At 44.6% G+C, this 17038-nt stretch overlaps 2 long non-coding RNA genes across 2 annotated transcripts; one reads left to right on the plus strand and one right to left on the minus strand.

Moving 5' to 3' along the window:
• Positions 1-2770: 2770 nt before the first annotated feature.
• On the minus strand, positions 2771-4023 carry LOC135455096 (uncharacterized). The gene is made up of 3 exons (XR_010442255.1): positions 3926-4023; positions 3285-3366; positions 2771-2892 (listed from the first exon to the last, which is right to left on the minus strand). It is a non-coding gene; the product is annotated as an uncharacterized LOC135455096 (long non-coding RNA).
• A 2790-nt stretch (positions 4024-6813) lies between these two features.
• On the plus strand, positions 6814-8403 carry LOC135455095 (uncharacterized). The gene is made up of 3 exons (XR_010442254.1): positions 6814-6951; positions 7307-7873; positions 7979-8403. It is a non-coding gene; the product is annotated as an uncharacterized LOC135455095 (long non-coding RNA).
• Positions 8404-17038: the final 8635 nt, after the last annotated feature.

A 17038-nucleotide genomic window follows, 5' to 3' on the forward strand; every position in this document is an offset into this window, starting at 1 on the left:
TCACTCTAATTTCTTAATTCTGTGTTGGCTCATAGTTTTTGGGGTTTTTTCGGTAAATTTGGTGATGTTCCTTCCCATGGCATACTGGTCTCGAGGCTGTTTTGCATCCTCTGATGCCCCCCCCATGTCCCCTCCTCTCACCCATCCGGGGAGAAGGGCCATCAACTTAACCTCAGGCAGGGCCTTGCCGATACAAAAGGAGCAATTAGCGAAAACCACCAGTGATTACAACAACAAACAGGTAGAACTTCACCTTGGCCGCAACTGGTGTAACTGGTTCTGCAGCCCTTTTTTCTCCCCCAAAAAATTGACAGATTTTTTATTTATAACAGGCTGGGGTTTGGCACGACCTGGCCCTCTTGCTCTGCTGTGCTCTGTTCCAGCACGGAGCACGCAGGGCTCCCAAACAGAGCTCGGCATCACCTCCCCTCCCTGCTCTGCCCCCTCCTTCCTGTCATTCTGTGACATAATGGAATCAAATTAAAGCCCCATTTACCAGTTTTATTGCCTATTATTTATAATACTCCAGCTCCAAAGTGCTGTTTTATAGAGTGCTTAAGCTGCCATTGCTGGATAGAGTTTGCCATAAATGTCTCCACATGCACGGAACATAATGTCCTTGTGTCGTGCAGGAAAAGGGAAGAGATTATTCTCAATTATTTCATATAGTCTGTTTTATTGTCTTATTGTAATAAACTGTCATACCCTACAACACTTTAAAATCAATAGTTTGCATTAAAAGTAATGAAAAGTAGTTATTAATCCTGCTTAGTGCTTCCGCTCTTCCGCTCACCGCGAGGCCCTGGAACGGGGAGCGGGTGATAATTATTCATTTCCGATCAATAGGAACATTTCCCAGTGCTCCTCTGTGTGCCTCTGCTCTCTCAGCCCTGCCAGATAATAACACAGAGGGGCAGGGGTGCTCTCGGGGGTCTCTGTGGTCAGCATGACCCCGAGATGTGTTAGAGAGTCTCTTTTCCCAGCCTGGAGACTGAAGGAGTCAGGATTCTTCTATTCTGGTTTTCAAGTTTGTTGATTTTCTATTATTTATAAAATTATTTCCCTGGCCTGCTGAGGTCTGTGCAGCCGGTCAGTCAGTGGCATACTGCCCACCTTCAGGGCGGTGTTATCTTTTTATACTAAAATCTACATGTACATTATTATTTACAATAATTTTATATTATTTATATTATAAATTATATATACATGATAATATTTATATTTATTTATGTATATTATTTATATTTATTTATATTATCATAGTGTTTATATTTTATTTATATATTTATTATACATTATATATACATTATATTATTTACAATTATTTTCCAATACCTATCACCTATGTTAGACAGTGAGCTTCTACTCTAAACCAATCCAAAAGTGCCACCATCTCAGCAGAAGATGGAGGCTAGGAAGAATTAGAAAGAAGGACAGGGCACACCCAAATTCCTCCATCTTGGGACCCCAAGCCCCCATTCTAAAAACCCCAAAATTCAACTTTTCACCCTGTGACAGACTAACTATTATTCTACTTAAACTTTTGTGGCTTGTAATTCCTCATGTATGGTTGGTAATTTTTTTCCATGGGTCAAAATCAAAGGCACAGGGGTCTTGGGCTCTGTACCAAGGTCTCTGAACGCCCTGGCAGGGGCTGGAGCCATCCAGGGCAATCAGAGAGATGTGCTGGGTTACAACAGGGTGGAGGCTGGGGATTGGCTGTGCCTCAGTTTCCCCCATCTCCCGTGGCTGTGAGACAGGAGTGCTTTGTTTGAGAGACAAGCCTGGGTTTAAATCGGAGCAGGGGGATTATTGAGTTTTGCTTTGTCTCCCTGAGAGCTGACAGATTTATGGCACACCGGGGATTTTTTTCAAACACAAATCAGATCTGTTGGCTCATGACAGGTTTTTGCTCATCCCTGGACTAACTCAGTTAGCATCAGGCCCTTCTCACTGACCAAGCTGTGCATCCCAGACATTTCACCAGCTGTGGCTGAGCCATTGCAGGGCATTTCACCCAGCAGTGCCAGCTCACAGTCCCCAGTTTGGAGGGATGTGCCCCAAAAGAGAGTCCAGTGGCACTGGATGTGTGGTGGTGTCAGTTCATTTACTGCCTGCACTCTCAGCATGGTACCAAAGGCCTTGCAGAGATTTAGGGGGATCCTCACCCCCATGGAAAAATAGGAAGATCCAGCCTGAAGTGTCACTGTTATATTTTCTGAAAAATCCCTTTACCAGGATTTCTTCTCCTGGGAAGCTGAGAAGCCTCAGAAAAGAATGGAAACAATAATTATCTGATTGCTTCTCCCTGTTTTGCTGCTTTGGAATGTGGCCTGGACATTGTTTACCAATAGGTGCATGTTTGATTGGTTTCATGTGAATTATTTTTACTTAATGACCAGTCACCATCAGCTCTGTCGGACTCTGAGAAGTCAGTCATGAATTTTTCATTATCATTCTTGCTAAGCCTTCTGTCTGCATCCTTTCTCTATTCTTTAGTATAGTTTTAATATAGTATTCATTAATATAATAGAAATACATATAATAATGAATTAACCTTCTAAGAACATGGAGTCAGATTCTCAATTCCTCCCTTCATCCTGGGGACCCAGCAAATATCACATTGAAACACACTCAGCTTCTCACCAGCACTGAGAAGCATCCAAACAGCCACCACCAGCTGTTTCCAAACCTAGGCTTTAGGTTTCTCCAGCACCTGGTAATCCTCCAAATCCTGGATTTATGCAGAGCTCTGAGGTATAGAATTTACCTTCTTCAGGAACAATCCACCAAGCCACATCCTCCATCCATGGTGTTCCTGCTCCCATTGCTCTGGGACATGCAGCAGCCAGGCAAGGCAGAGTTAGGCAGACACACATGGCTTTGCTGGTACTGGTGGGAAAAACATGATGAATTATTAAAAAAAAGAAATTGAGCTGGATTCAGGTTTCTTTTGGGTCCTGCAGTGAGGCATGCAAGTCTCACACTAGCTGGGCCAGATGAACCAAATTTGATTTAATTCACATCACTCTCTTTGCTTTCTGACCCCCCGTGTGACTGTGTGGGACATGGGAGTTGCTCCATGAATTGTTGTTGTTGCCAAAAGGTGACATGGAGGCCACAGTGCAAATTGGTGTTTTGGAAAAGCAAAGTGGCCTTTTCCCAAGGACACGTTTGTGGGCTCACAGCTCACTGCAGATGTGGTAGAATGCAGCAAAATAAAAATTATTTGCATTTTCCAAGACCTGAATTTTGTAAAGCCAAGGTGATGAGGTTATGATTACCTTCCCCCAGGGCAGTGTCCTGCTCCAGGCTGGGGCTGTGCTGGTACACGTGGCACAGATGGGAACAGCTGCTGAATTTCAGCTGGGGAAGGATGGAGAGAACAAACAAAGGATGAAGAAGCATGTTAAGCATCAGGGCCATTCCTTTATATTCACTTTTTTAAAATCATATTTCAAAATAATCATATTTTTAATATATTTTTTTTCAGTGGGAAGACCCAGCCAGTTGTTTGGATTGACTCTGTCTTGTATTCAATACAGCTGTAATAAAAAGAGTGCAATAGCACATTAATTGTCTTGATAAACATCAAAATCACCCCTCCACCTGCACACACAGGATTGCTATATCAATATCAGAGCAGCATTTCTTCACTTGCTGCCACCTGTGATAACTGAGAAACAGAACAAAATACTAGCAAGGCCCAGGAAGAGTTATCAGTGCCTGATCAGATCTCAAGAGATTTTATTTTTATTTTTAATAAAGTCTATCTTCCCTCCTGTTTGTCAGAAGCACTTGGCTTTAAATGTTGCATGAGCAGAGGCAGGAATTGCGTGTCTGCGTTCACTCAGGGAAGGAGGTACAAGCAGCCACGTCCACTCCTTCCAGACAAAGACCTCAAAGCAGTTAAAAACACCCTTACCTGAGCCAAAAGGGTCCATTTTTGCAGGACCCAAACCTACAAACCTGGAGAGCCACAGGCAGCAGGAGCAGGAGCTGGAGCAGGCTCCTGGAGCTCTGCAGAGCTGACTCCGACCCAGCACAAGGGAGAGGCTGAGGGAGGAATAACATTAAACCACCAAAGAATGACTTCCCAGAAAGGTAAAACACCCTCTGTGCACACTGCTTCTCATGAGCTGTCAAGTGCAGAGAGAGGTGTCTAATTTAGGGGTCTTTTTCATCTGATGATGCCGTTCTAAATGCTCCTAATCTCTGTGTGTCTCTGGCACAGCCAGGAATGAACCTCTGAAAGCAATAACCCTTTCTTGCTCTGGAAGGACACTGGTGAACAGCCAGGCACAACTGGGAGCTCTACAAGTGCTGTTTTCACTTTATTCCATAGTGGTTGACCCAGTCATCCCTCAGCTCTCATTGCTTTTCTCACACTCTTCTGCGCTGGAACCTCATTTTCACAGTGTCCACAGCTGGCACTACATCTCTGCCTCCCAGATCTCTTTCCCTATCCCTAGATAAAGCACTTTGACACCACACCAGCATCATTTCTGGAGGGTCAGGGGGCTCTGGTGTCCAGGGACAGGATCTGGGAGGAGATGGAGAAGGGAATCCAGCTTCCTATTCAGGAGCCTTCATGGCATGCCCTGACCCAGGAGTGCTTGAAGGGAGGGATGGAGGGATGACAGTCCCTGTCCTGGCAGCTCAGGGAGCTGAGAGGGGAAGGATGGGTCTCTTTTCCTACCTGGAAGATAGGGCTTTAATCTGGCTTTGACATTATCTGAAATTAAAATCAAACCTGACACATGGACAGTGGCAGAAATGAATTACACCTCTCCTGCTGGTGGATAATCCCCTCCTAATTCCCCCACTTTATTCAGATGGGAGATGGTTTAAGGAAGGAGCAGGTAAGAAATAGTTCCCCTCCCAGCCTTTGCAGCTCATCTAAAGCCTCTCCCTGGCACAGCCCTCCCAGGACACATCTGTCAGCTGCCAAAACCTCACCAGCACATCAGATCACCCACGAGCAGCATCCTCATCTCTCCAAACTGAGACACCAAAGCAGAGAAACAGAGAGGGCAGAATGAGAGAGGGCAATGCCTCAGTGCAAAAGGGAGCAAACACACAAAAACCTGAATGCTGGAATAAAGAATTGCAGCACGAGGACACCAATGTTAACACACAACAGCTCTGTGTCCTCTCACCTGCTTTTCCCCACCCCTCAGCTGTGGCTCTTTCTTGCACAGCAGCATCTCATAATTTTTTCATTTTCTGAATTACTGTGGCTGTGCTGGCAGGGTGTTTCTGTCTCTCTCTCATCCCTCCCTTCCTCATAATTTCTGAACCTGAATGCTAGTGTCAACCAATTTAAGAGGAGCTAATGCAAAGCTATCACATTCCTACAGGTTGCATAAGAAATAGGTGCCCAACTGGGGGAAAGAGATAGGAGGTTTATCAGACACCGGGGAGGCCACAATCAGCAGCACCACAGGAAACCTGGGATCATCTGTCCTGCTGCCCATGCAGTGAATTTCTCACACTCCCCTTCTCATACACCCCTTGGGTGGGGGTGCTGTCACCCCTTGGCCCATCCCTGGCTCCAGAAGGATCTCAGGGTGTGGGAGTGAGCAGAGATGAGATTGATGAGCTGTTTGCTCATTTGAACCCATCTCAGAGCAGGGCAAAGTCAGAGCTTCTAGTGGCTGTACAGCACCTCTGCCTTCCTCAGCCAGCCTGTGGTGAGCAAATACCCCTTGAGCCCCCTCCAGCCCCAAGTGATCACTTGGGCAGAGAAGATCTGAGCAAGGACAGTGACACATCCTCACTGTCCCCAAATACCAGCTCAGGGTGAGCACCTCAACTCAGTTGGGCTTGATGGGTGCAGAGTCATTTTTAGTGTGGTTCTTTGTGTGTTTAATGAAAGATTCTGCATGGGAAGAAATTACTTTCAGAGCTCTCCTGTAACCGTGTTCACAGGGGTTTTGGTTGAGGGAAGAGATGAGGATCTGACTCCATGTTTCAGAAGGCTTGATTTATTATTTTATGATATATATTACATTAAAACTATACTAAAAGAATAGAAGAAAGGATTTCATCAGAAGGCTAGCTAAGAATAGAAAAAGAAGGAATGATAACAAAGATTTGTGGCTCAGACAGAGAGTCCGAGCCAGCTGACTGTGATTGGCCATTAATTAGAAGCAACCACATGAGACCAATCACAGATGCACCTGTTGCATTCCACAGCAGCAGATAATCAATGTTCACATTTTGTTCCTGAGGACTCTCAGCTTCTCAGGAGGAAAAATCCTAAGGAAAAGATTTTTCATAAAAGATGTCTGCGACACCTTCCTTGCCAGCAGGATCCACTCCATCCACACTTTCCTCTTCCCCAGGTCTAATGCAATCCCTGCCTCTGAGTGAGTGTGGGTAAAATCAGCGAGGAATCTGCAGCACAATTCAATTTCAGAGCTATTCCAGCCAATAATAGCTCTAAACAAAATGTAATATGTAATTCACATCGTAATATTACCTTAATTACATTTTTTGGAACAGTCTTTTCTCTCTTGGTCTCTCCACCCTCCAGCCCCAATAAGCATATCTAAAATTAGAGAAAGAAAGCCATCTATCTCTTAAAGCATCACAAGGGATGGGAGGGAAATTGCAGGAAGAAGAGATTAGAATTGCAGGGAATTTTGCTTATTTTGTGGAGCAGTGTTCTCATCATCACCTTCATGTGCTGGGTAATTGATTTTCCATGGAACTCTTAGAGGCTTTTTTTTTTCTTTTTCCCCGATTTACTTTTTGAATTTTGAATTAATTTCACACCAGTCAGCTGGACCTGCACGTTGAAGTCTCCTGTGTCATCCTCAGAATAAGCATGGAAAAGAGACAGCAGGGCTGATTCTTAATCCACCTGTCCAACAGCTCTTCCTGAATCCCAGAGGAGAAGCTAAACACTGGAGATTATTGATTCTCAGGGATCTGGCCCTGGAAATGGTAAGGCCATACTGCCCTACAGCTTTTTGATGTGTTCTTCTCATGGAAATATAGATTCTAAAGCCAAAAGGATGACCTGGTTTGACCTGTGGTGTAAGAAAGTATGGGATTTTCCTGCAGTTTTCCTGGAGTATAAATATATATATATGTGTGTGTATATATATATATGTGTGTATATATGTGTATGTATGTATATATATATGTATATATATGTATATATATGTGTATGTATATATATATGTGTATGTATATATGTGTGTATATATATATATGTGTATATATAATGTCTTTTTTGTCTTTTTATCTTTTTTTTCTTTTTCTTTTTTTTTTTTTTTTTTTTTTTTTTTTAATCCAGTCTTGATGGATGAGGATGAAAAAATCATGGACCAGAGAGTGTGAAGCCTTCTACTCCTGCACCATGGGAAGGAGTCACACTTTGCAACAGATATCTCACATAGCTGTGTCCTGCCAGCTCCCTCAGCAACTCCTGAGGGGAGAGCACAGGCTTGGGGATGAAATCCAGAGGCAAAGCTGCAGCTCTGCATGGAGCTCCAATGGATTGGAGTCCCCAGAGCCTGAGATAAAAGCTGCATCTCCCTCAGCAAAACCTGCCTGGGGTTCAGCAGCAGCTCTGACCCTGCAGCACAGCGAGGGGGGATGGATTACAAGTGCACCTTCTGTTGGAACAGCTGATCCACCCATGGAGGCAGGAAAACAGCTCCTCACACCTGTTGAGGGAGTGCTGGAAGGAGCAGGGCCTGACAGCAGCTGCTGCACACGGGCTATTTTCCTAACATGGACACAAGTCATAATGTTGAGTGAGATTCCCAGCAAGAGGCTAACTGGGAGCCTACAGCTAGCAAAGCTCACAGCTGTGACTTGCCAAGCGAGAGCTGAGCCAAGAGCAAGAAGCCATTAGAAGGTAATAGTGTGAAAACACTAATGGCCTTCAGCCAGATTTGAATTAACAGCCCAAGTCCAGAGAAGCCTATCAACATTTCTTTGTTTTCCCCTTGGTTTCTTATAGGGCTGCAGTGCTGTCAGAAATCTGGAAGACAAAGGGGGCTCATCCTCTCAAGGATGCTGCCCCAGCACTGCAGTGCATTAACCTCTGCTCAGAAGATCCTCTACTCACCAATCTTCCAGGCTGGGAGGTTAATAAGGAGAGGCACCGAACAGTGAATCTGGAAATTAAAGAAATTAAAAAAAAAAAATTAAAATTAAAAAAAAAATTTAAATTAAAGAAATTAATTAAAAAATCATTAAAAAATTCCCATATGAATTTACAGGTGACTTTAAAGTGTGTCTCTCTTCCTCTCCAGACCCTACACATCTTTCAGCCAACTTTTACCCTGTTCTTAGACCCAGAGCTGTCTCCTCCCATTTTCCACAGGTGGAAAACCAAAACCACTGCATATCCCAATCCCTGCAGCAGCAGGGCAGGCAGGCTGGGAGATCTCCATTCTGCAAGTCAGTAGTTATAGGTATAGACAGTAGTTATAGTTATTTATGTAGTTGTATACACAAATTTGTTCAAATTTGGCAACGTTTGTAATCTCTGCTGTACCTTAATAATGAGCTGTGCAAATTTTTAATGTTGAGCAACATGAAATATTACTCAATATTGTCATTTGATGAGGTAAAATATCCATTCAATGATAAGTAAAGGGCTGGCTGTAGTAGGGTCCCGTTGGAACATGGCACGTGGCTGTCGTGAAGGATTTAAAAGGATTGGTAAAAATGGAGGCTCAGGAGCCCATGGTGAGGCTTGCCTATGGGCAATGGACCACAGATGGTTTCTCCCCCTCCCCTGCCTCCCCTCCCCACAATAATTTAGAGGTGTCTCTGGTGTGACCGGCAGCACTGGGGTGAAACCACTCAGCACAGATGGCAAATTATCCTGCCCAGCTGCTCCTGTGTGACCCAGACCTTCTCTGGCTCCATCACTCCTCATTCCTGCTCCTCCACACTGCAGTGGCCTGGCTGGAGCTGGATCCCAGTCCTGCTGCATCTCAGTGACTCCCAGTGATCCCAGTGGGGGCTGCATTCAGGCTGAAAGGACAAGGTGCCAGCACACGCTCTCTTTTGGCAGGAGGAAAGGGAGTTTCCATCCTCTAGCCTGTGTTTTCATCTCTTAGTTTTCATCTCTTTTCAGAAGTTCTTCAACTTCTTTCCTGGATGCACAGAGTTCATAGAGGTTGTCGGGGTGGACTGCAGTCTTGTAAATACATGTGTGACATCTTATGTCTCTTCTTTGAAAAATCCTTTTTTCCCCCCATCAAAACAAGTCAGTAAAACACAGAAAACATCTTCCAGAGATGCCCTCAGGGCCCCCTTTTTCTGCCTACTCTGAACATTTCATCTCCTGCTGACGCTTTGTCTGCCTCTCTCTGTTCTCCATCTACACTCAGTCATTCTTCAGCTGTGGTCCCAGCAGAGCAGCACTTTCTGAGAAGATACAACATGGCCTCAAGTGGTTTTATTTTTAGTTAAAACAGCCCTCTTCTTTCCACCCCAGCAATGGTGCTCTTGTCATTGCTCTACTTGGACAAGGTGACAAGGTCTCAAGATGAAGGACTGGTGAGGGGACAGAATCTGTGCCTCAGGAAAGGCTGAGAGATTTGGGATTGTTCAGACAGGAAAAAAAGAAGTTTTGGAGTGACCTAATTGTGGCCCTCTAGGAACCAAAGGGAGCCTGCAAGAAACATGGAGAGAGACTATTTACAAGGGTCTGGGGTGGCAAGACAAGGGGGGGATGGCTTCAGACTGACATTATTTTCCTAATATCCAAGGTTTAGATTGGATATTAGGAAAATAATCTTCCCTGTGAGGTTGGTGAGGCCCTGGCACAGGTGCCCAGAGAAGCTGTGGCTGTCCCTGGATACCTGTAAGTGTCCCAGGTCAGGTTGGATGGGGCTTGGAGCCACCTGCGATAGTGGGAGGTGTCCCTGCCCATATCAGTGACATCAGAATGAGATTGCACTTAAGATCCCTTCCAACCCAAACTATTCCATGAGTCTTTGATTCCATGAAGGAATTTATCTGCTGCCTCTACTAGGCAAGAACACCCACCAAAAATCCTCCAGGAAGGCAAACTGCCACTACAGGTGCAAAGGGGTAAACTCCAATAGACCAAACGTGGGGTCTGTTCACCCCTGATGAGGAGCTGGCCCTGAGACCCTGCCATGGAGGAGCACCCTGAAACTGCCCTGTATCCATGAAATTATTCTCTCTGCTTTGCTATCTGTTCACATGGCCCAGGAGCACCCCAAAGAATGCATCATCATTCAGCTCTTATCTTTCCTTCTTTTCCCAGTGCTGGATGCATTCCAGAGCCCAGGTCCGCGCTGCCTCCTCATGAACCCACACGTAACCTCTGCAGCACAGAGTGCTGATGGCTCCCTGGTGTGTGCTTGTGCCAAGCATGAGCCAGACTGCCCTTTGCTCACATTTGCAGCCTCCCAGATGGAGACAACGATGCCCTTGAAAGTCGGCTCCAAATAACTTTGCAAGACACAACGTGTGTGCCAGTCCTCTAGGGAGACTCTGCCTCCCATCCTCGTATGGCGTGGGTCAAAGTTCCAGTCCACATTTGCTCAGATAAAAGCAAATCTTGGGAAAACAATCAAGAAATGCCATTCATTATTGAGTAGGAGCTGGGGAATAAGTGGAAATTACTGGCAAAATGCCTTGAAAGCCCTCCCGTTTTCTGAACGTTTCTCTTTGGTTTCTTGCGGATTTGAAAGGTCGCTAGGAGCTAATGAACCTCAGACAGCAAAGCTGTCTCGTGTTTGTTTGTCATTTTGAGTTTTTCTGGTTGATTAAGATCTGTGCTGGCAGTATCGTGTAAAATAGCAAATTTCTGTGAGTACAGCGAGGTCACGTTTCCTACCCTCAAAAACTGCTGAACTTACCAGGAAAAACAGTAATTCCTAAGGACTGAAAAGCCAGCTCTCAGCAGAGGAAGCTTCTCAGCGTTTCTCTTGCCCGCATTTATTTTAGTTCTTCCTGGTTCCATAGGTGTTCAACAGCATCCCCCAATACTGTGGGCTGACCGTGTTCACAGGGGTCTTAGGATGAGGAAAGAGATGAGGATCTGACTCCATGTTTCAGAACACTTGATTTATTATTTTATGATATATATTATATTAAAACTATACTAAAAGAATAGAAGAAAGGATTTCATCAGAAGGCTAGCTGAGAATAGAAAAAGAAAGAATGATAACAAAGATTTGTGGCTCAGACAGAGAGTCCGAGCCAGCTGACTGTGATTGGCCATTAATTAGAAACATCCACATGAGACCAATCACAGATGCACCTGTTGCATTCCACAGCAGCGGATAACCATTGTTTATATTTTGTTCCTGAGGTCTCTCAGCTTCTCAGGAGAAAAAAATCCTAAGGAAAGGATTTTTCAGAAAATATCATGGCTACACAGTGGGGTAACATAATCTGCACCCCAAGGCAGGCTCATTCTATAGAATCCCAGAATCCCACAATAGTTTGGGTTGGAAGGAACCTAAAGATCAGCTGGTTCCAACCCCTCCACCATGAGCAGGGACAACTTTTGCTAGACCAGATTGCTCAGAGATCCATCTGGCCATGAACACTTCTAGGAATGGGATATCCACAATTTCTGTGGAAAACCTGAATTGTTTATTTAAGAATAGCAAAAGGTATTTTCTTTCTCCACCTGAGAACTTGATCTGGGGTGAGCTTGTGGACTTGTTTTTGTCTGCTCTCTCACTACTTGGAGTAACAACAACAGAATTCCAAACACACAGATGACCACCACAGCAGAGGTCAGTGAGTGCTGCACATCTGGACACATCAGCCCTTTCACATCTGCACTGCCCAGCTCCCTGGTGAATGTACTGTAGCCATTGTATCCATAGACCCATTGGAAGTGACAGCCACACCAAGCTAAAAAAGACGGAAAATTATCTGAAAACACCCATGAGTGAAGTCTTATATAAATACCCAATCATCTGAAGCCTTCTAGAATGCATACTTTTGACAAAAACTGTGAAGAAGTCATAATATCTGCATTAATCCAATAAAAATAAGACTTCTTGGAGACCTCCTTAGTTTTCCAGAAAAACAAACTGTGATGCAACAAGCTCTGCAAAAAGAAGTCCTGCCTGGAGAACTAGCTGTGCACAGGACATCCTGGGCTGCACATACTCTGAGGATGAACACGAAATGTGCCCCAGCAGAAGCTCTGAGTTCTGCATTCTGGTAACTCCCTGGAGAACAGGAGGCTGGATGACTCTGGGTTTGTCAGATTCATTCTGCTTTGCATTCGTGCTGGCAAATGTTAGCCAAAATGTGTGTTAATACTCCCAGCACCACCATGACTGATGACTCATGTTAGTCCCAGCCCACTGGAGAGCCCTTGAAGGCTGATTCTCCTGCTTTTATCAGTGGAATCGTGTCTCTCCTCTTACAGCTGCAGCTCTGGACCCAAGTGATTAAATGTGGTAGAAATGGAAAAAAAATTGACATTCCATTTACCTGCTCCTGGCCTACTCAGAGCTAAAAGGCAAACACATCACTGTGCTCCTTCCTTTCCCCACCCTATTTGGGAGAGCTGAGGTCTCACAGCACTGAGCAACACCCAGTGTTTCTGCTGAGACCCTGGAGGAACTGAAGGAGCCTCAGCATTTGCTGAGCATCAGATCCCTCCCAAGAGCTGTTGACTGAAGTGGGAACTTGCTGTTTCCATTCATACCACAAGTGAAATTACGCCAGGGAAGGAAATCTGTCTCGATGGAAGCTTTTCTGTCTTTTTTTTCACTCCAAATGCACCAGTTTTTGCAGGCTCTTCAGGGGACCCTTCAGACAGAGCTGTGGTGTTCTTTGCTTTGTCTGTGTCTGAGCCAATGCCCACTGCAAAGCTAAGAGAAGCCTAAAGCAAGTGAAAAGTGACTTCACACACTCAACTCAAAAGTTTTTAAGCATTCAGGGCTGTTTCCAGCAAAGAAATTCTAAAGAATTGAGCTGCAGAGCTCGATGTGGCCCACATTTCAGAACCATTCCATGGTCTTGTTCTCATTTCCCTGTGCACCTCCAGGGGTGATGGATTTCCATGCACCCACAATCACAGAGCTCAGCACTCAAACACAGGGAAGGCTCGACCACAGCACAGCCCAGATCTGGGCCAGCACACCATGGCCAGCTTGGCTTTATCTGCCAAAACTGCAAAGTGTAACGGGCAGGGATGGGCAGCTTGAGGAGAAATGCCATGAGAGTCTGAGTCTCCTTTTATTGTCAGCATCTGTTCAACCCCATCATGGTGGGACTGCCCTCATCTTTCCAGAGAGCATCCACCAGAATGAGGATTTATTTGCTCTCCAGTCCAGGCACAGCAGAGGCTGGTGAGTGTCACCATGTTCTTCTAAATTCTTCTAAGCCTTCCGATGTTTACATTCTTGTAATGAATTTTCTCACACACTTTTATGTAAAAAATTACTGTTTTTACATTCCTCTCTGGAGGAGGAGAAATTTGATGGGCTGTTGGTTTGTCCAGTGTCATTGGAGAGGTTGCACTTTCATCCTCCAATCCACTGTCACTTTTGAAAGTCTATAAATGTTGGAGTCAGGAAATAAACTTCCCTTCTTCTTACCTTGGAGTTCCAGTGTCTGTGTCGTTTTATTGTCTATGTCATATGTTTAGCAGAAAGATTTTTGGATGTAGAATCTGAAGAAGGAATAGAAATGAAAGCATCTATTTCTTCATGAAATAGAAGAAAAGAATTGCTGAGCCAGTTTTACTGGATAACCAAGGAGACAAAAGGTCTGTTAGTTAGAAGGGAATTTTATGACTTAGGGCAAAGGATAAACCCACCTCAAACATGAAGATGTTTTTACCAAGCAGAAAGAGAGCACAGGCAAACAAGCTTGCCAAAGTTGCAAGTAGAAAAAAGGTCTCAGAATTTTCCACTGCAAGAAAACTGAAAAACAACTTCTAGCTTAAACTGTAATGCACTAACTTTTAGTGATTGGAGAACAGTAACATGAATATGGTAATTACAGTAGTTATGATAGGCTATAGATAATAGTTAAGGTATAGATTGGTTCTACTGTATTAAGATACTCAGCAAAGTCTATCATGCATTGTAACCAAAACCAAAGGGTCTCCAGGCCTGCCTGCAGCTGGAGCTGACAGCTGTGGGCACAGCTCTGTCACCCACAACCCTGGACTGCTGTAACCTCTTGAATACAATAAACTGCATTTTGTATACAATAAACTGCATTTTGAAGAGCTGCCTGGAGTCCCACATCCCTCATTCAGGCTCTTACAGCAGGCCAGGGAGGGAAGGTGGATTCCACACCCCAGTGAAGCTGCAGGATGGATTTGGGTGGACAGAATGCAATTACCCAAATCATAATTTACTCAAAACATAAATCTTTTGAAACAGCATCTAGCGCATCTGAAGCATTATACATGCTCAAAGCACAAATGTTAATGTTTATGCCAAAAATATTTGAACTCGAACTTAATTAATAGCAAGCAGGGAAATTGTGTAGTTGAGAGGTGTTTCTCCAGCTTTAATTCATAGAAACAGCTTTCTTTTTTACTAGGAAGATTTTGCTCAGATTTTTCCCTGTTTTCTGCAGATCCCAGCTTTCCTCCCAAGCTGAGTCAAGAAATAATAATAAAAACAAGCCTCATCCTGTAAAAAAAGACTGCTGAGTCTCAGAAAAAGCAAGGAAAATGAGAGGAAGATGTGATTCTATAAGTGAACCACTTTTTAAAACTGATATACACAAATTAGTCACATACATAGCCAGACATACATTTTTAATAGACATGTAAATGTGTGCATATGTATAAAAAGCTACCCAAAACTCACACTTTGGATATGAACCTTTGATGCAGCTGAGCTCAGATAATGGTACCTAGCTCATGGTGGCTTTTTCCCTGTTTTCCAAGGAGTGGGATCCAAAAAAGAAAAGCTTTCATTACCCCATAAATTGAAAAAAAAAAACAAACAAAAACCTCCCAAAATAATAATGATAACTTAAAAAATTACAATATATATTTATTACAATTTTTAAAAAAATATTACAATATGCAATTGGCAAGCTTCTCATTCTGCCTCCTGCTGCCACCTCTACATCCAGAAAAGCATTGGAGTCATTTGAGAAGCCCATATGGGATCAAGCCTTGTTCCTGTGGGGAGCGGAGGAACCTCAACCCTCCATCAGTGGGTTGGAATGGGCACATCCCTTGAGTTTTAACCTTGCCATGCACTACTCCTCCACCAATTCACACACCTCACATGCAGAATTTGGTACACAGAATTTGCCTGCCAAAAAACCTGCTCTGTATCCAAAGGCACATGAGCAGCCTGGTTCTCTGAGCCTGGCAGGGATGGGCTGGACAGCCATGGCTCACTGGAGCAGCTGGGGGAGGCTGGGATGGCTTTTCAGGAGAACAGCAGGTATCATGTTGGAAAAAAAAGAAAAGAAACCACGTCTCTGGACAACTCTTGGAGCCAGAAATCATTTCTCTCTCTCTCTGATCTCCTAAAGCATCAACAATGGCCAATATTTGGAGCACTGGTGGTTCACTGGCAAACTCACCAGAGCTCCAGGGCTTCTTTCTCATTTGTGTATTTACATAAATTTCCATATGGCATGGAAAACCAATAAATAGAGGCAGGAATTTAATTTTGTAATTTTCCATGGATTTGGGGTTTTTTCTCATGCAAGTGGCCGAGCCCTCTCTGCCCAATCCAGCACAAGAGTCTGAGGTTTAAATTAAGGATGTGCTGAGGTGTCTGGAACTGCAGGGCTGAGCCTCTTGCAGCAGCTCAGGATGACAGCACGAGCACAGGCATTTTTTAACAGCTGGATGCATCTTCTTAGAGATGCTACAGGGATAAGAACCTTGGAAACAGGCTGGGATAGAGATGGAAACTGCTGGAGGAGCAGCCAGGACCATGGAATTGTTGCAATGCAGTTGGTGCTTGGAGCTGGATGTGCTCAGCAAGGAGCTGCAGGCTGGCCTTGGTCTGGCTGGGGGTGCACCCACCTCACTCACACAGACACACGGACACACAGACACACAGACACACAGACACACAGACACACAGCACTGCTCCAGGCTGGCTCCCTGGGCCATCCTCTTCCCTCAGCACATTCCTATTAACAGGGAAGCTCAAATGGAAGCCTGCAGTGTCCCAAATCTGTCGGGATCTCTTGCTGGTCAGAGTAACCCCAAGAAAAGTTGGAAAGTCTCTTTTCCCAGCCTGGTGCTTGAAGAAGGAGTCAGAGCTCTTCATTTCTTGGTCTCAAGGTTGTTTATTGTTTTTATCAATAAAAATTTTTTTCCTGCCCTGCCGAGGTCCATCCAGCAGGACAGTTCCAGGCACTCTGCCTGCCCCCAGGGCAGTGTTATGTCTTTATACTAAAAACTACGTGTACAATGTTTACAATTACTTCCCAATACCTATCACCTATGTTAGACAGTGAGCTTCTACTCTAAACCAATCCAAAAGTGCCACCATCACAGCAGAAGATGGAGGCCAAGAAGAAGAAGGAGAAAGGCTGGACACACCCAGATTCCGCCATCTTGCCTCCTGAACCCCCATACCAGAAACCCCAAAATCTACTTTTCCACCCAGTCATAACTTCACTGTTATTCTACCTAAACTGTTGTGGCTTTCTGATCATCATATAAGGTTGGTAATTTGCTCCACGGGTCATAATCAAACCCACAGGTGTTTTAGCTCTGTGTCAGGGTCTCTGAGCCCCCTGGCAGGAGTCCTGGCCATTCTGGACAGCCAGAGGGATGTGCTGGGTTCCCACACAAATCCAGACTGGGAAGCACATTGGTCCTACCCCAGCCTGGGATGCAGGAGAAGAAAAGGCAACATGATGCCTTCTGGATGTGGGGAGCGAAGAGAGATGCATTAGGTGTCCTGAAGCTATTTTTTAAATTATAATCCAGGGAAACAAACTAAATTTCCATCCTGCCAAGGCACCATCAAGAAATAAGCTTAAATACTTTTTTTTTTCTGGGTGAAATTAAACAGAGCAGGCTGTTTGAACCCTCCCTGCAGCAGGGTCCCAGTGGGGT

This window comes from Zonotrichia leucophrys, chromosome 17 (assembly GCF_028769735.1).
Source record: "Zonotrichia leucophrys gambelii isolate GWCS_2022_RI chromosome 17, RI_Zleu_2.0, whole genome shotgun sequence".
In the NCBI taxonomy this organism is placed as follows: Eukaryota; Metazoa; Chordata; class Aves; order Passeriformes; family Passerellidae; genus Zonotrichia; species Zonotrichia leucophrys.